The sequence below is a fragment of the Humulus lupulus genome, chromosome 7 (genome assembly GCF_963169125.1).
Source record: "Humulus lupulus chromosome 7, drHumLupu1.1, whole genome shotgun sequence".
NCBI lineage: Eukaryota > Viridiplantae > Streptophyta > Magnoliopsida > Rosales > Cannabaceae > Humulus > Humulus lupulus.
Window position 1 is genome coordinate 22,825,697 of NC_084799.1, and position 17,358 is coordinate 22,843,054.

Here is a 17,358-nt window from a genome sequence, read left to right on the forward strand (position 1 = left end):
TGTGAGGAATCTTTCTGAACACTCATTGTAAAACTCACTTCCGCCCCTATCATTCAGCCACCAGATTGGAACTTACCGTTCGAAGTCATGTGTGATGCTAGCAATTATGCTATAGGGGCCGTCTTAGGTCAAAGAAGGGAAGGGAAGCCCTTCGTTGTTTATTACGTAAGTAGAACTCTTAACAGTGCTCAAATGAAATATTCTACCACTGAAAAAGAGTTACTTGCTGAAGTATTCGCACTTGACAAGTTTCGTTCCTACCTGATTGGTTCACCTATCACAGTCTTTACGGACCATTCTGCCTTAAAATATCTCCTTTCCAAAAAGGATGCTAAGGCGCGTTTAATTAGGTGGATCCTTCTGTTACAGGAATTTGATCTGACCATAAAAGACAAGAAAGGAGTTGAAAACGTGGTAGCGGACCATTTATCTCGTCTTGAATTTTCTGATTCCGCTGATGGCCCAGCCATTCGAGATGACTTCCCTGATGAACATCTCTTCGCAGTCACTAAGTTTCCATGGTACGCTCATATTGTTAATTACTTAGTGACTGGCGAACTTCCAACTGCATGGAGTGCACAATATAAACGTAAATTTTTTGTCGAGGTTCGTAACTTTTATTGGGAGGACCCATATCTTTTCAAGTATTGCCCCGACCATATTATGAGACGTTGCATTCCAGATGATGAAATTTTTAGTGTTCTGAACTTTTGTCATAATGAAGCTTGTGGTGGTCATTTTTCTATGAAAAAGACTGCTGCAAAAATCTTATAGTGTGGTCTTTATTGGCCCACTTTGTTCAAAGACACTAACAATTTCTGCTAATCATGTGAAAGGTGTCAGAAATTAGGTGCCCTGTCCCGACGACATATGATGCCATTAAACCCAATTCTCGTAATAGAAATATTCGATTGTTGGGGGATAGACTTTATGGGACCATTTCTACCTTCTTCTGGCGACCTTTACATTCTCCTCGCCATAGACTATGTCTCAAAATGGGTGGAAGCTGTGCCTTGTCGAAATAATGATAACACAAATGTTGTGAAATTCTTAAAGGAAAATGTGTTATCTAGGTTTGGCACACCTCGCGCTATCATAAGTGATCAAGGCACCCATTTTTGCAACTATTCTTTCGAGACCTTAATGCAAATATATGGTGTAATTCATAAGGTTGCATTGCCTTATCACCCACAGACAAATGGCCAAGCTGAGTTAGCTAATCGAGAAATTAAACAAATCTTAGAAAAAACGGTTAATCCTGATCGCAAAGATTGGTCCTCACGACTTCTCGATGCTCTCTGGGCATACCGCACTGCTTACAAAACTCAACTTGGTATGTCTCCTTATAGGCTAGTCTATGGTAAAGCCTGCCACCTTCCTGTTGAGCTAGAACACAAAGCTTATTGGGCAGTTAAAAGCCTAAATTTTGATCTCAAGGCGGCAGGACTTAATCGTAAGCTTCAGTTGTCAGAAATTGAAGAGTTAAGGAATGATGCTTATGACAACTCTAAGATCTACAAGGCTAAAATGAAAGCGACCCATGACAAGCAGATCCTAAGAAAAGAATTTGAGCCAAACCAACAAGTGCATCTTTATGACTCTCGTCTGCATATCCACCCTAGCAAGCTGAGATCAAGGTGGACTGGCCCATATGTTGTGAAATCTGTCTTTCCCAACGGTGTTGTTGAGGTCATAGACCCAACTGATGGGAAAGAATTCAAAGTAAATGGCCAGCGACTGAAACACTACATAGAGAGGGTGACCCAGCCTAAAGAAGTCACTCTCATGGAACCGGTTTACCAAGTCTGAGTAGTGTTCCAAATTGTTTGTACATAGGTTTGTTTTCTGTTTATTTCCCTTTTGTCATTTTATTTTATTTGTTATCATTTTGTGTTTTCAGTTTTTCATATTTTAGAGAATCAATATTCGCTCTATCACTCGACGCTCGCTATCCAGGTGTTCTCTTTCCCTACTCTTTTACATTTATTATCTTTTGAGACATTGAGGACACTGTCAGATTTTGGTTGGGGGTGGTGAGCATATTCATGCACGTTCATGTTGATTTTTTTCATATTAATATTTTCACGGTCAAATTTTTTAAAAATTACTTATTTATTTTTGCAAAATGTTACTTTTGAGTCAATTTTTCTTATCTGTATTACTAAGAGTTTCTCTAGAGTTATCTAATGCACATGCCAAATGTTGTGGTAAGATGGTTGTTAACACATATTTGCTTAGAAATCTGCCATGTTTAAGTAATTCATTCTTTTGTGTGAGAAGTGAGACTTGAGAAAACAACTTTTTAATTTTTATTGATTCTTAGAAATGGTTATAATTATTTGGACAAGGTATTGTGGTATGAATGGATGATGTTTTAGGGATAATATTTTCTATAGACAAATCTTATTAGAGAGCCTTTTATTATGTTGTTCATGAAAAAGAAAATGAAAAAAAAAAAGAAGAAGAAAAGAGAAAAGAAAAAAGAAGAAAAAAAAGGAGAAAGACACAAGAGCAATATTTCTATCATTTTCAATTATGTTGTCTCTTGTGTCCAAAAAAAATGTGTGTTTATTAATTTCATGTTTTATTTTATGGCTCTTAGAATAAATGTAAAGATTGTCTATTTAACTTAAAATCCCGAAAAACTGGTTTTGTGGTATTCTTTATGGTGGTTGTCCAAATAGTTTATTTCCTATCTTCGTTTCAATAATTAGTTAAGAGTTTGTCCTAAATATATACCCATTTGATGAGTGCTTAATTCTTTTCCAACTCCATGAGTGATACCCTTAAACTTTAAATATTTTCAATTACATAAAAGGTTAATGGAGTTGAGACTTTTACTTGGCATAATTTCGAAGGCTTTATGTGCTATGGTTTGCGGTAAGAAGGTACAAGTTTGGTGCACACACTCACAACTCTAGATTTATTCAAAGTAATTTTGATAACTCTTGTTGACTTATTACTAACATTTTGTGTTAATACTTAAGTTCTTTTTATCATTTTGACCAGAAATATATCATGTTGACATTTATCATTTCGCTTGAATTGCTAGAGACTAGCAATAAGCTGGTTGGGGGTTGTGATTAGTGCTCAAAAATATCATTTTATTAATCTTAAAGTGTAAAATTAATTAAGTTTTAATTAATATTTTCATGGATTTATTTTCATATATTTTATATTTGAAAATATTAATTTTAATTTAATTTGTGTTTAATTTTCAGGAAATAAAATATATTTTTGACACAAAGAAAAAGAAAGGAGAAAGAAAGAATTAAAATTTAAGAAATCATGAAGAAAATGGGATTTTTGAAGATGAAATGGCCCAAATGGAGCCCAAACCCAAGCAATGGCTGCTCCTCACGCTGCCACTTGGAAGCCCGCCATTCGGCCAGCCAAGCCACGCGAGCCGAGCCGTTCCAACAGCATGCAACACGCATCCCACCAGCCGCCTGACGAAGCCAGCCGAGCCTCCAGCCGCGCCACCAAAGCCAAGCCTCCAGCTGCCAGCTGCACCACCTGCTGCCTGACACGGCCTGCCACGACTGATGCCTCCAGTCCAGCATCCAACCCGAGCACGCCACCTGTCCCTTGTCGTCACGTGCCCAACTACAGCCTGCCATTCCGCCTGCCACGTCTGACGCAGCCAACCACAATGCGCCACATGGCCCTTGTCCCCCACTCCACCAGCAGCCACTTCCCACTTTGCACCTATTTTGCAGCCATTTTTCCCACTATTTTGTACACGATTCTACACGTTTTTGAGTCCTATTTACACTATAAATAGAGTACCAAATGGGGTAAAATCTCATCAGATTGGGGAAGGAGAGTAGAGAGTATTGTTGGAGAGAAAAATACTTATTTTTCCTATTTTTCTTTTACATTTTTGTGAGTGAAAACAATGCCTATTTTAGACTAAATTCTCTTGCGGAAAGGCTAGAGTGGAGTTCATGTTTAACATTATATTTTTAATATATTGATTCTTTATTTTGTTCTTCATTTCTATATATTTGTTACAATTAAATTTAATTTCTTCTGATTTTTATTCTAAATTTATTAGTGTCTTTTACATAAGTCTAGTCATGCTCTTCTTATGTAATTTAGGCTTTTAATTTAATTTAGGATATTTGTTATATTATATGCTTTTTACTGCATTCTGCCATTGGTATTTTGTCGCTCTAAGGTATATAATATGATAGGTTTTTAAAATTAGAAGTTAATATAATTTAATTAAAGAACATATTTTAAGGTGAGCTTTATTATATATATTTTCCAACTATAATTAATGGTGTAGAATTATAGTTGAGTAGAATGAATCGATTTTATGAAAATATATATATGTTTGCATGAATGAAACTTATGCCTTCCATACTTTCTTTCTGATTCTAATTCCTCGATTTTATTCATTTAATGTTTATATTCTTTTTCAAATTTACATTTTTACAAAGTTTATTATTTTTAATTTACTAATCTTTCTTTTAATTTTGTATTTTACCTCTCTGTGGATACGACATAGCCCGATTACTATTGTGACCGCTTAGGAATTTATTGGGCGATATCACTGGGCTTCGGCTCATGGGTGATATGTGGTGCAGGTAAAGGCAAAAGAAAGCTGGACCATCCTTGAGTTGAAGAGCTTAGGTGGCGATGTGTACATATGCAGCTGTTCGACCGCCACGGCCGAGGGTTGAAAGAGGAACTAGGGTTAAACCCTATTTTGCCGCTTAGAACAGTTGGTTATAAATATTTTGTTGTAATTAACCTTTAAATTATATTTTTGGGATCCGAATGTATATGGTAAATGTTTTAATGAAACGTTATATCTTAACAAAAAAATTTAACCCTAAACCTCTAATCATACTAGTTACACGATTATGGCCAAATGACTCGATTAGCGAGTTTAGCTGTAACTCCCATTTTCTTTTTACAAATTATAACAATTATGAAAGATAAGAGAAAATATTTTTTTTATTCATTTTTTAGTGCATTACAATGCTAACCGAATGTTAGAGCTATTAAGTAAAGTGGAAGAATAACTAATGAATATGCAACTATAACATTCATGGGCATTTCATTAGTATAATACCCATAGAATGATGCTAAATACAAGCAAACAATCACTAAAGTTATGAAAAATAAAGAGAAATTCATGTTTTGATGATGAATTTTATCTAGAAGGTTAAGAGATGAAGAAGTTGTGCAAATAAATGGTTGAAGGAACAAGTATTTATAGGGCAAAAACTAGCCGTTTATGACCGTTGGTGAATAGTGTTCATGACCGTTGGGGGTGTAGTTGTTTTCTATTATGGGATTTTAACAATTCTAAGTTGTTAAAGTAACCAACAGATGGGAATAATTAATTTATGGGTGTTAGAGAAACTTTTTCAGAAAAGTTTGTGAGTCAAAAATGCTGGACTAAGTAATATAAGAAGATTGGGAAATTTTCATTTTTTTACTATTCACCGGGTACTATTCATACTGGGTCCCACAGTGGGGTCCGCAAGGGTCCCACAGTAGGGTCCACATGGGTCCCACAGCGGGGTCCACCCCATGGGTTCCACATGTTGATGCAGTAATGACACATTGATGACTTAAGCAAATTACTATGCTTGATATTTTGAATATGTTATTATTCCACTATGCTTATTATTTTTAATATTTTATTAGAATAGTATCCCAAGTTTTTCCTATAAATAGCCCTTCCAAAACTCATCTTGAAATCACAAAAACCTCATTTTCCTTTCTCTTACTATACCCAAAAATCTTCTTAACATCCTTCTAAAGTTCTAAACCTCGGAGATCTAGGCGAAGTTCTGTCCATAACGCTAGCCTACGAAAACCTTTTAGGTAAGCTCTTCCCGAGCCTTTATTTTCAGTTATTTAGTTATTATATATGTATAGATTATTTTACTATGCCGTTATAATGCCAAAAGTTATATATAGATTATTTTACTATGCCGTTATAATGCAAAAATTTATATATAGATTAATTTACTATGCCGTTATAATGCTAAAATTTATATATAGATTATTTTACTATGCCGTTATAATGCCAAAATTTATATATAGATTATTTTACTATGACGTTATAATGCCAAAAGTTATATATAGATTATTTTACTATGCCGTTATAATACAAAAAAAATTTATATATAGATTATTTTACTATAATGCCAAATTTATATATGGATTATGTTACCATGCCATTATAATGCCAAAATTTATATAGATTACTTTACTATGCCATTAAAATGCTAAAATTTATATATGGATTATTTTACCATGTCGTCATATTTTACAAATGCCAAAATTGAAATATAAACTATTTTTGTTATGTATCTTTATAATACTAAACTTATATAGGCTATGGTCACACTTTGGACTATTTGGATTTTTATTATATGACCTTATTCCCTATTATTATGGACTGATACTATGACCTGGACATTTCCGTATGACCATGACCATGACCACGACTTTTAGACCAGGATCTTGCCATGGACAATTATAGTATGACCATATGCCTGGACATAAAATAAACAATAAAATAAGAAGAAGAGAAAAATAGAATAACAACAATTATAAACTAAAATTACATCATGTAGATTTTATGTAAGTTAATAGTTTGTGTTTTTACCAGGAAGCTAACAATTTCGGTTGTTTTATCAAGACGCAAGGTAAGTAGAATCCTCATCTACAATACAAGTATTTTATGTGTCTTATGTGCATTTATATGCTTTATATGTTAATCTGTCATATTGTTCTTATGCATAAGTTATTTTCAAGAATGTTATATTATGCATAAGCACGCTTAATGTTCACAGACAAGTTATTGAAAACGTTAAAGTAGAGGTGCTGCTTGGGAGACCTAAGTCCCAAAAATGTAAGGAAGGAGATGTACGTCCCTATATGATGAATGTTTATGAGGGAAATTCCCTATTATCATGTTTATGTTCAGGTGGGAATGTGATTCCCTATGTAATGCCGGCAGCAGCATCCTCTAGGGCCCAAAAGAAAGGAAAGTGAAAGAAAGAAAGAGAATACATAGCATGTTGCACGTTTATTTTAATGCATATGAGGTAGTTATTCTACTTACTGAGCCTTAGCTCATCAGTTAATGTTTTGTATTGTAGGTAAGAGGCCCCAAATATAAATCGTTGATGAGTATACGTGGAGCCAACATGACTGTACATATGGGGCTGACCTGAAGGGAGTGGAGTTCTGCTATGCTATTTTATAAATAAACAAGAAACTTGGTTTTATTATATTTCATTAAAAGTATTTTGTGAACTTTATCACTTACTTAAAGCTTTAAAAGTATTTCATGAACTTTGTAATTTACATAAAGCTTTTCAATTTATCAGTTGGATACATTTTCATTTCTACATTAAGGTGTAGTTACGCCACGAAAATGATTTATAAAAGTATTAAGATTTGTATGTAAGATAAAGTTTTTATTTAGTTGTGAGTATTATGTGGTTTGAGGTTATAAACATTATTTATGTATTGTTTAATAAAGTTTTTTGTAAATTTCAGAATTTCAGTATTGTCATATTTAGGTTAAAATTTGTTTTTACACTATATATGTATGTTAAGAAAGGAGGTCGTTACATTAGCACTGTTTAAAAGGCACACCATAACGGTCCCTGGAGTTTAGGGCATTACACAAGCCTTCAATTCACAGGTTTGGTTATTGGCAAGTATGAATTTTCCTCCTTCAGATTCCCTGAAATCAGTAAGTAAACATTTGTTGTTAGTCATATGAAATGTACAGCCAAAATCTAATATTCATTCATCTCTTAAAGATGTGGCAGCCATGTACACTTCTGCACTATCATAGCCATCACTATAGTTGGCTGATTGTTGATTTGTTTTCTGAAAGTTGAATTCTTGCTCTTCTGCCTTGTTTTTATTCTTTCTGTTCAGTAGATAACAGTCCCTCTTGAAATGCCCAGGCTTGCCACAGTGATAGCATCCCTTATGGTCACTTGGACCCTTTGAGCTAGACCTTCCTGTCTCAAATTGTAATTTCCTTTGTAATGTCCTCTACTCTGACTTCTGCCTCTCATATGCCAAGGTTTCTTTTGAGTTTGTTTCCCATGGCTCATATTTAGCTCCCCATGAGTGTTTCCTAGTTTGTCATTCTTCATCTCTAAGTATTTATACTTGAGGGAAAAAATGACCTCTTCCGGTGTTATCTTTGTTCTACCATATTTAATGGCTGTTTTCACCTCTCGGTATGGCTCTGGCAGTGAGTTGAGAATTATAATTGTAATGCCCCAAATTTCCTAATAAGGTTTAGGACCTTGATTAGGAGGCCGGGAGGGCCACAATTGCTTTATTGTGTTATTTAATGATAATATGCATGTTTAGGTGTATTAAATATGCATGTGAACCCATTTGTGATGAATTGGGTGATTTTCATATTTCGGCCATTTCGGGCATTTTTGGCATATATGTGAAATGGGCGTGGTGCTTTGTTATTATTTGGTTATGCCAGGGTTACCCAGCACAAGACGATCCTAGGAGGTAAGCTAGTGGGAAAGTCACAACGGGATTTAAGCTTGACTTGGAGTAAGTCAAGGGGTATTTAGAGCATTACCGGGTTATTGGGTAATGGGAATTAATATTTGGTGATAAATTGGGAGTTAGTAAGATCAGGGGGAAATTCTGGAGGTTTTGACTATTTTGTCCCCGGGGGTGTTTTCGGGACCCCGAGCATTAGGATTTGGTTGAGGCTACTTAAGCTTGAAGTAACCTTTTAAAAGAATAAAAAAGAACGTTCTGTACGTTCTCTCTCCCTCTAAGTTCCACTTTCGTCTCCCGATCGCATTTTCGAAGGAAACTTGAGTTCTAGGACTCGGATTCAAGCGAGGATCGAAGCATAGCGATCCTAGGAAAGATTAGAAGCTTATTAGCCGGAGGATTTAGTTGGAAACAACTCAATTGGAGGTAATTCAAGTTTTAAGTTCTAAGTTTTTAAAGTTTTTAAGCTTGAATTGGATTTTGTGTTTTAATGTGTTTTTGGGTGATTTGAGACTTGGGTTTTATGGGTTTTGGATCATGGGGATGTTTGGGAACTTTGATTTTTGAGTATGGAGATGTTTGGTTATGTTTATGAAAGGATTTTAGATGAAGAAATGGAGGATTTTTGGCTGGGTTCGAGGTTGAGCCGCGGCTCTGTTCTTAGGCGCTGCGGCTCAAGCTTGAAGAAGTTGCTATTTTGGTGCTGATGGGCTATTTGAGCTGCGGCTCTATGGGGTAGAGCTGAGGCTCTAATTGCTGTCAGAGGGCATTTTTGGGCCTGACTTGAGTGGGGCTGCGGCTCTAAGGGTTGGGGCCGCGGCTCAAAAGAGGAAAAGTGACCAAAATGGGTTTTTAGTCATGGGAACTCAAACCTTAGGCCTCGGGATCATTCCTACTACCCGGATTGGTGGCATTTGATGTCTCGGAGGCTAGGTCTTGGTTCTGGGATTGGTTTTAGAACTTGAACTCATTGGATCACCATTTGTGGTTGTGACTAGGTTATCACTAGAGGCTTGGAATCAGGACCGTGCTTGTTGCTCGCTTGTTGGTAACCTGTGCTTGGACCAATGGTAAGAAAACTGCACCCTGTGTATATGGATGACATGCATGGCTATTCTTGATGCATGTTGGTTAATTATTAAGTATGACATGCATGGCTATTCTTGATGCATGTTGGTAGATTATTAAATGTGACATGCATGGCTATTATTGGTGCATGTTGGATTGTTGAATATTATGCATATGATGCTTGAGAAACATGTGATTAGGACATGCTTTGTAAACTGAGTATGTTATCGTTCGGAGCTTGAGCCTCTGTGTTTATGCATGATCCTAATTGTACTAGTACCTATTTAGTAAGCATGTTGAATACCTTGTTTATGGATATTTAACATGTGATATATGTTTGGAGCATGGCTTACCTGTGTATGGCACTGACTAGTCAGGGACCGACCCTAAAGTCGATGAACATGCATTGAATGGCTCTATGGCATTAATGCTGGACCGACCCTAAAGTCGAAGAATTTATAAGCGCTTGCCTGGTCTAAGACCAGATGTTTATAGCCAAGGTATATGACCCCGGTGACTATTTGTCACATGGCTAGGGGACGATGTCCATAGTTACAACTCTAGAGTCGGGAGATTAGATCTAATCGATACCAGCATTGAATGGCTCTACAACATTAATGCTAGACCGACCCTAAGGTCGATGAACTTATAAGCGCTTGCCTAGTCTAAGACTAGTTACTGAGAGCCAGGGCCTAAGGCCTAGGTGACCACTTGTCACATGGCTAGGGAACGATGTTCCAGGGTTATGACTCTATGGTCATGAGGAAGGTTATGTTGGTGACTAATCATCATGCACCTATTCTATCTAAGCTAGTGAAAGGATCACTTATCTTTAAGCCCCGGTGACCCTATCGTCACAAGGCTGTTGGGAGCGAAACCCACTTTAGTGACTGTACCACTGTCACTCTTCTATATTGGGGCTAAAAGCCCTGGATGGCTATTATGATCATTGGTTGATGTGTTATACTCAACATTACGTGAACTCATTTGCCTGCCGAATAGGGCTATCTCTGCTAGGCGTGTGCCTTATGATCTGATGACATGTTATAACTGTTCATGAGCATATTAAGTTTTCTTGCTGGGCTTCAGCTCACGGGTGCTATGTGGTGCAGGTAAAGGCAAAAGAAAGCTGGAACATCCTTGAGTTGGAGAGCTTAGGTGATGATGTGTACATATGCAGCTGCTCGTCCACCACGGCCGAGGTTTTAAGTGGAACTAGGGTTGAACCTCGTTTTGCCGCTTAGAACGGCCTGTTGTAAATATTTTCTGTAATAGATTCTGAAACTATGTTTTCGGGATCCCAATGTATATATTAAACATTCTAGTGAAACGTTACATCTTAACCAAAAATTTTAATCCCTAAACCGCTAATCATACTTAGTTACACGATTTTGGCCAAATGATTCGATTAGCGAGTTTAGCACTGTTTACATGGCACACCGTAACGGTCCCTGGAGTTGAGGCGTTACAATAATGGCTTGATTTTCATCACTCAATGCTTCATATTTCCCTGAGTTTGCTAACTCAATATGCATCCTTAGGAACTCATCCAAATTATGTTCAAGATTCTTTGAATGACTCATCTTGAACCCAAAAATCCTCTCTTTTAAAAAGATTTTATTGGTGAGTGATTTCTGATGAAATTGTTCTTCCAAATCTTGGCTGGTGTCTCCTCCTTATCCACTAGTCTAATGATAGAATCAAACAAATTGAAAATAATAATTCTAGTGGTTGTTTCTAGATATTCTTCTTATTGAATCTTTGTTGTATTTTCAGGTCCTTCAATTGGCTTTTCTAGTACCCAAAGCAACTTTTGTTGTGCTAACAGAAATTTGATTTTTCTTCTCCAAATCCTGTAATCACCAGTGCCATCAAACTTGTCAATGTCCACTTTAATATTACTCATCTTACAGTAATCAAATAGAAATTGAGTTTGAGTTAAGGAAGTTTCAGTTAGATTATCCAATGGGAGATCCACAAACCCTTCAAGACCAAGATCCACTCCTTGATGGTCAATTCCCTCTAGTCTTGCTTTGTTTCTTTGTCACCAGTGGTTAAATCTTGGAGCCTCCGAACCTAGCTCTGATACCACTGTAAGGATTTTACCCTGTTAACCCTACACAATTCAACACACAATTAACAAAAAACCACAAGGTCATTTTTGACCTTCCCCTTATTCTGATATTTTGTTTATTAGGTAACTTTCCCTTTATCAAAAAATCAATGTTAACCTAATATCCCTTCAAATGCAGAAATGGAATTGAAACCTCTCCTTCGACAACTTTTACTCAAATCTCAGAGATCAGAAAAGAACCACATACACAACCAAAGAAAATTCAAGCATAAATCAAAGGAAAAATACTATTAAGGGAGGAAATAAGGGAAGAGAGATGCAAACAGAGAGTTATAGAGGTTCACCACCAAAAACTTGGGGCTACGTCCTCCAATCAAATAGAAATTGAGTTTGAGTTAAGGAAGCATCAGTTGGATTATCCAATGGGACATCCACAAACCCTTCAAGACCAAGATCCACTCCTTGAGGGTCAATTCCCTCCAGTCTTGCTCTATTTCTTTGTCACCAGTGGTTGAATCTTGGAGCCTCCGAACCTAGCTCTGATACCACTGTAAGGATTTTACCCTGTTATCCCTACACAATTCAACACACAGTTAACAAAAAACCACAAATGTCACTTTTGACCTTTCCCTTATTCTAATATTTTGTTTATTAGGTAACTTTCCCTTTATCAAAAAATCAATGTTAACCTAATATCCCTTCAAATGCAGAAATGGAATTGAAACCTCTCCTTCGACAACTTCTACTCAAATCTGAGAGATCGGAAAAGAACCACATACACAACCAAAGAAAACTTAATCATAAATTAAAGGAAAAATACTATCAAGAGAGGAAATAAGGGAAGAGAGATGCAAACAGAGAATTATAGAGGTTCACCACAAAAACTGGGGCTACGTCCTCTTTGAGCTTGCCTCAGAGAAAGCTTAGTCAATCCACTAATATCAAGATCCAGATTACAATTTTCAGGTAAGATTCCGAGTCACAAACTTTGACTGGTAATCTTAGATTGATTCCCTCTGTTTATCTTTCTTGCCCTCCCTTAGTTTTAATTTTCCCAGAAATTTTCCCCTGATTCTATATTTTCTTTCTTTCTGAGGTACACTCTCCAAAACCCAGCAATTCTCTCTCAGATCACAAGCAGCAGAATATTGTGGACTTCTCTCAAAAATTGCTTCGTAAGTTTTTCTGTGTCTTCCTCTAATATTCTTCCCTTTTATTTATACTGTCGGTTTTGATTAAAAACAATTAGAGTAGGCTTTGAATAAACTGAGCTTAGCTGGAAAGTTGTAACTGATTTTTGTTATTGTTTGTTGATTCTGTTTTCGGTTGGCTTTAACTTACAATAGCCGACATCTTTACGATTAGGAAAATATTATAAGAATTATAGTTTTATAATAATTTGTTTTTTTAGATCGACTCATCTACTGGCCAGTTTTTGAGCATGATCGATACATTCGAGCAGCTCCACAGGAAGAAGGATAAGTGGATTAGCGATGAAGCGGCGACAAAACATGTACGTTGTGTAACCTTAACTAATTTATGATCATTTAACTTAACGTTTACTTAATAAAAAACTAAAGGTTTAGTAAATAATTAATAAATAGTAATTATTAATTGGTTGGTGTCAATTAGAAATTATTTATTAATTATTAATTAAATCTAACAATTAAAACTTTATAACCTATGTGTCTATATGATTATATGGACCAAGATAGAAAAATTACGTAATTAAATATTGTCCCCGTATCTGAGAGCCTGTGGGCTAAGTTAATTTGGTCATGAAAATTCATATCTCAAATAAAAAATATATACATATATTGTTGATATATATGTTTAGAGACGTAAATTCATCATTAATGAAATTAACCACTCTTACCGTATATGTCATCGTGACCGCTCAACTAAAACCATAGTAGAGCCCAAGCAGGTCCTGATTGAGAAGTGAATAGCAACAAAAGGTCTCCTATGCAGCGGCCACAAACTTAAAGAGATACCTAGAGAACCTTTTCCACAAAATTTTTATGCTATGCTTAATTGGTACGCGCAAATTATTTTTTTACCTTCAAAATATTATTTTTGTTAAATATTTTCTTTAAATTAAAAATCACTTTTACCGGTCAGTGCTTCACATGCCAAAAAAAAAAAGTGCTGGCAAAAATTTTGAGTTTTGCTAGCTATTCTATTTTTTTTTTTTTTTGTGTAATAAGCTATTTGAATTTATTTATATTCTCTTAGACATTCGATGCAGAAACTAACTAAGCCCACTGGCCGGATGCTGTTCTAATTTCTCTTTAGGTTGCACCCGTGTCAATACATTGCTATGATACTAAATCCACACACACAAAAAAAAAATCAAATTACATAAAAAAAAAAACATATTATCATGAACCATAAAACAGTAGAAATAATATGTTCATACAAATAGCAATGTTCCATGGGTAGGTAGTACTCTACTACTCAACATTTATTTGAGAAAAAACAAACAAAATCCCATATAAAACCCGATGAAATCTTAATCATTTTGCGACACAATGCTCAACTGCTGTTTGACAATATTAAAAGTCATCTGCAATCGTTCATTCGATACTTTCTCCATATCCCTGAAGAATTTGACCAGATCTTTCTTCAATAGAAATGGATTTTCATTGCTAAACACCTCTGACTCCTTCTGTACGTATAACACATAATTATATATTATCATTCTTTGTTAGAAATACATATAAATTAACAATATTAAATAAAACAAGAAATGGTAGCCAGAATTATTTTACCATCTTAGTTACTGAAAAGTCAATTTCAGTGTGGAATTTATCCCAGACCTGAAAAGAAATCAAAAATTAAAAAATTAAAAATAAAAATCAATTAATTTTTTTTCTTATAATTAAGATATAATTGGAACATATATATATATAAATATACCTTGTCACAGAATTGGGTTTTACAAATATCAGTTAATGGAGGAGCTGCTTGCACATGTATCATCTCTGCAACTTTCTCCACATATCCAAATATCATCTGTAGATATTTTGTGTAATGTTCTAGCTCTGACCATTGCTTCACAACTTCAATCATCAAGAACTCTTCACTGAACATATCTTCCAATGAAAGAATCACCTGCACCAACAAACAAACTTAATATTACATATTGAATAAAGAAGAAATTTTAATCTATTTATATATATATATATGATTTCATTTTTATACATACGAATTAAGCTTACATTGTTTGATATCCTTTGTGTCAAAATGCTCTCATATTTCTCATAAAACTCATCAACTACATAAGACCATAAACCTTCTATTTCTTTCATACCAAAAAGGTTGTACACGGTTCTGTATAACATGGAAAAAAATAAAGATTATATAAAAAAATATTAGCATAACATATCATTTATTTTTAAACATTGAAAATGAAAAGGGAATATTAATATCATACACTTACGTGTATGCTTTCATTTTGTCCTCCATATTCCATTCTTCTCTAACACCAGGATCCAGTTTCATATGTATTTTCTCAATCGATGCATCTACAACCACCATCGCATCTTTTATAATTTTCTTAGCCACTTCAACACGCATATTTTTTCTATACTCTTCATCACCAGTAGTAAACATCAACAATTTGGCCATAATTCTTGATTTTGAAGTAAGTACTTTTTGCTAGTCATCAAATATAATAAAACTCAGAGAATAATATAAACTATTATTTTTATATATATATATATAATTATTATAAAAATGCGATATTATAATAACTAGAATAAAGAGATAGATGTTTCTTGAATATTGAAGAACCCATTCCAGTTACGGTTCTAGAAGAAATAACCAATAAGAACACAGTCAAAAGATTATCTCTTATGATATATCGATCCAAAAGATTCAAGACTGCATATATATACATGACCTAAAAGATTAATGATCGATGTACAATATTTTCAAATATGATCATGAATTAACTCGTACAAATAATTGAGATCAAGGAAAACTAAAGAAGAAAAGGACTGTAAAGAAAAAATAGGTACCTATGCCGTACAACACTGTTTGCTCAAACCTCGTTAAGTTGGAAGATCAAGACAATGGTCCATGTCTTAGCCCAGCCCTAATATATATACATAGTGACATATATGTTAGCCAGGGTTGTTTTCAATAATTTTCTACCTTATTATTTTTAAAAATAATTTATAGTAATATTTATCCTTTCTCGTAATTGTTATTATATGTAAAAACACATTTCTTTTTCTCTCTATAAAAAAAAAAAGAAACTCTTTATTTTTAAAAATATTTTTTTAACTTTGATTGTTTAGCTGTGTAAATAATATAATTTTTTTTGACAAATATAATTTTGTTTAAAGGAACAAATAAAACAAAGTATTTGTTTTCTTTTTTTCCGTAAAAAAAGTATATATATACATATATAAAATTTTGCATGTCACGAACGACATTATTAAATGTTAGGAAACGACAGAAAAAAATATATTGTAAATTTGTATTTTTTTTACATTATATTTTCACCCGAATATTTGATTAAGGAATTCCATTTTTATTAAAAATTAATATATAATATTTTTTTTTCAACTTATGCTCATATTTTTCAAATTTTTTTCTTTTTCAAATTCTAAAAAAATATATAAAAACTTGTTCAAGTGGGATTTTTTTAAAAAAAACTATTCATTATTTTTTTATAAAAAATTATGAAAACAAGATAAAATAAAATTATTGAAATTAACAAAAAAAGAAATTAAAGAATGTCAAAAAAAAGAGATTTTTACATAAATTACTCATTTTTGCTAAAAAAAAATTACGATTTTACGGTCAAACATTTTTTTCTTTCAATTTTACAGTTTTAAGGAAATTTTTATATTTTTTACGATTTTGTCTTTTTTTTATTGCTTTTAGGTTATTTTTGTTAATGTTTAGTTTTTCCAATATATAAATATAGTTTTTTTTGTTGATTTACAGTGAGTTGTTTTCAAGTTGTTTTCCTAAAAATCGTAGTTTTGTAATTATGAAACTTTGAAAATCGTATTTTTGAAAACTTAAGTGCGTATTTTTTAAGAAGAAAAAATAGGAACCGTAAAAAAGTAAAAACAAAAAAATGTGTATTTAAAAATCTCAAAAAAATATTGAGGAAAAGTGTTCAAAATTATTTAATTTTTTTCAATTAATGGGGTGTCTATTGATAGTGTCATTATTAGCAACGATTTTATGTCGCCGATAAAAACATTTTTTTTATAGTGTGAGGTGCCAATATAATGCCCATTTTTTGTGTTTTTTTATTTAACTTAATTTAGTTTATTCTATTCACCATATGTTGACGCCCGTTTTTCGTCAACTTAAAAAGAAGAGCAATTAAACAAGAATATATCAGAGAAAATGAAATAAGAAGATGAAAATCGGATCTTTTTACGTGGTTCAGCAATTAAATCTGCCTAGTCCACGAATCTATTTTATTAACCCTTGAGAGTCTTCTGGAAACTTTCAAAGAATAGTTGCCCAGAGTTTTTTCTCAAGATCTCAAAACTTCGGGTCATCTACAAATGGAGTTTCCTTCTTTATTTATAGAAAGGTTTTAGAATTCAATCCCACATATTTTGGGAAGATATTTTGTAACTCAAATGATATAATATCACTTAATGCATTATTTGCCACATACACGGTAACATCCCATAAAAGGTGGGATTGGTTAACAAATT

At 33.9% G+C, this 17,358-nt stretch overlaps 1 long non-coding RNA gene across 1 annotated transcript; it reads left to right on the forward strand.

Annotated features, from left to right (window-relative positions):
- The first annotated feature begins 5,593 nt into the window (after positions 1-5,593).
- LOC133789501 (uncharacterized) lies at positions 5,594-7,364 on the forward strand. The gene is made up of 3 exons (XR_009873583.1): positions 5,594-5,844; positions 6,638-6,674; positions 7,131-7,364. It is a non-coding gene; the product is annotated as an uncharacterized LOC133789501 (long non-coding RNA).
- Positions 7,365-17,358: the final 9,994 nt, after the last annotated feature.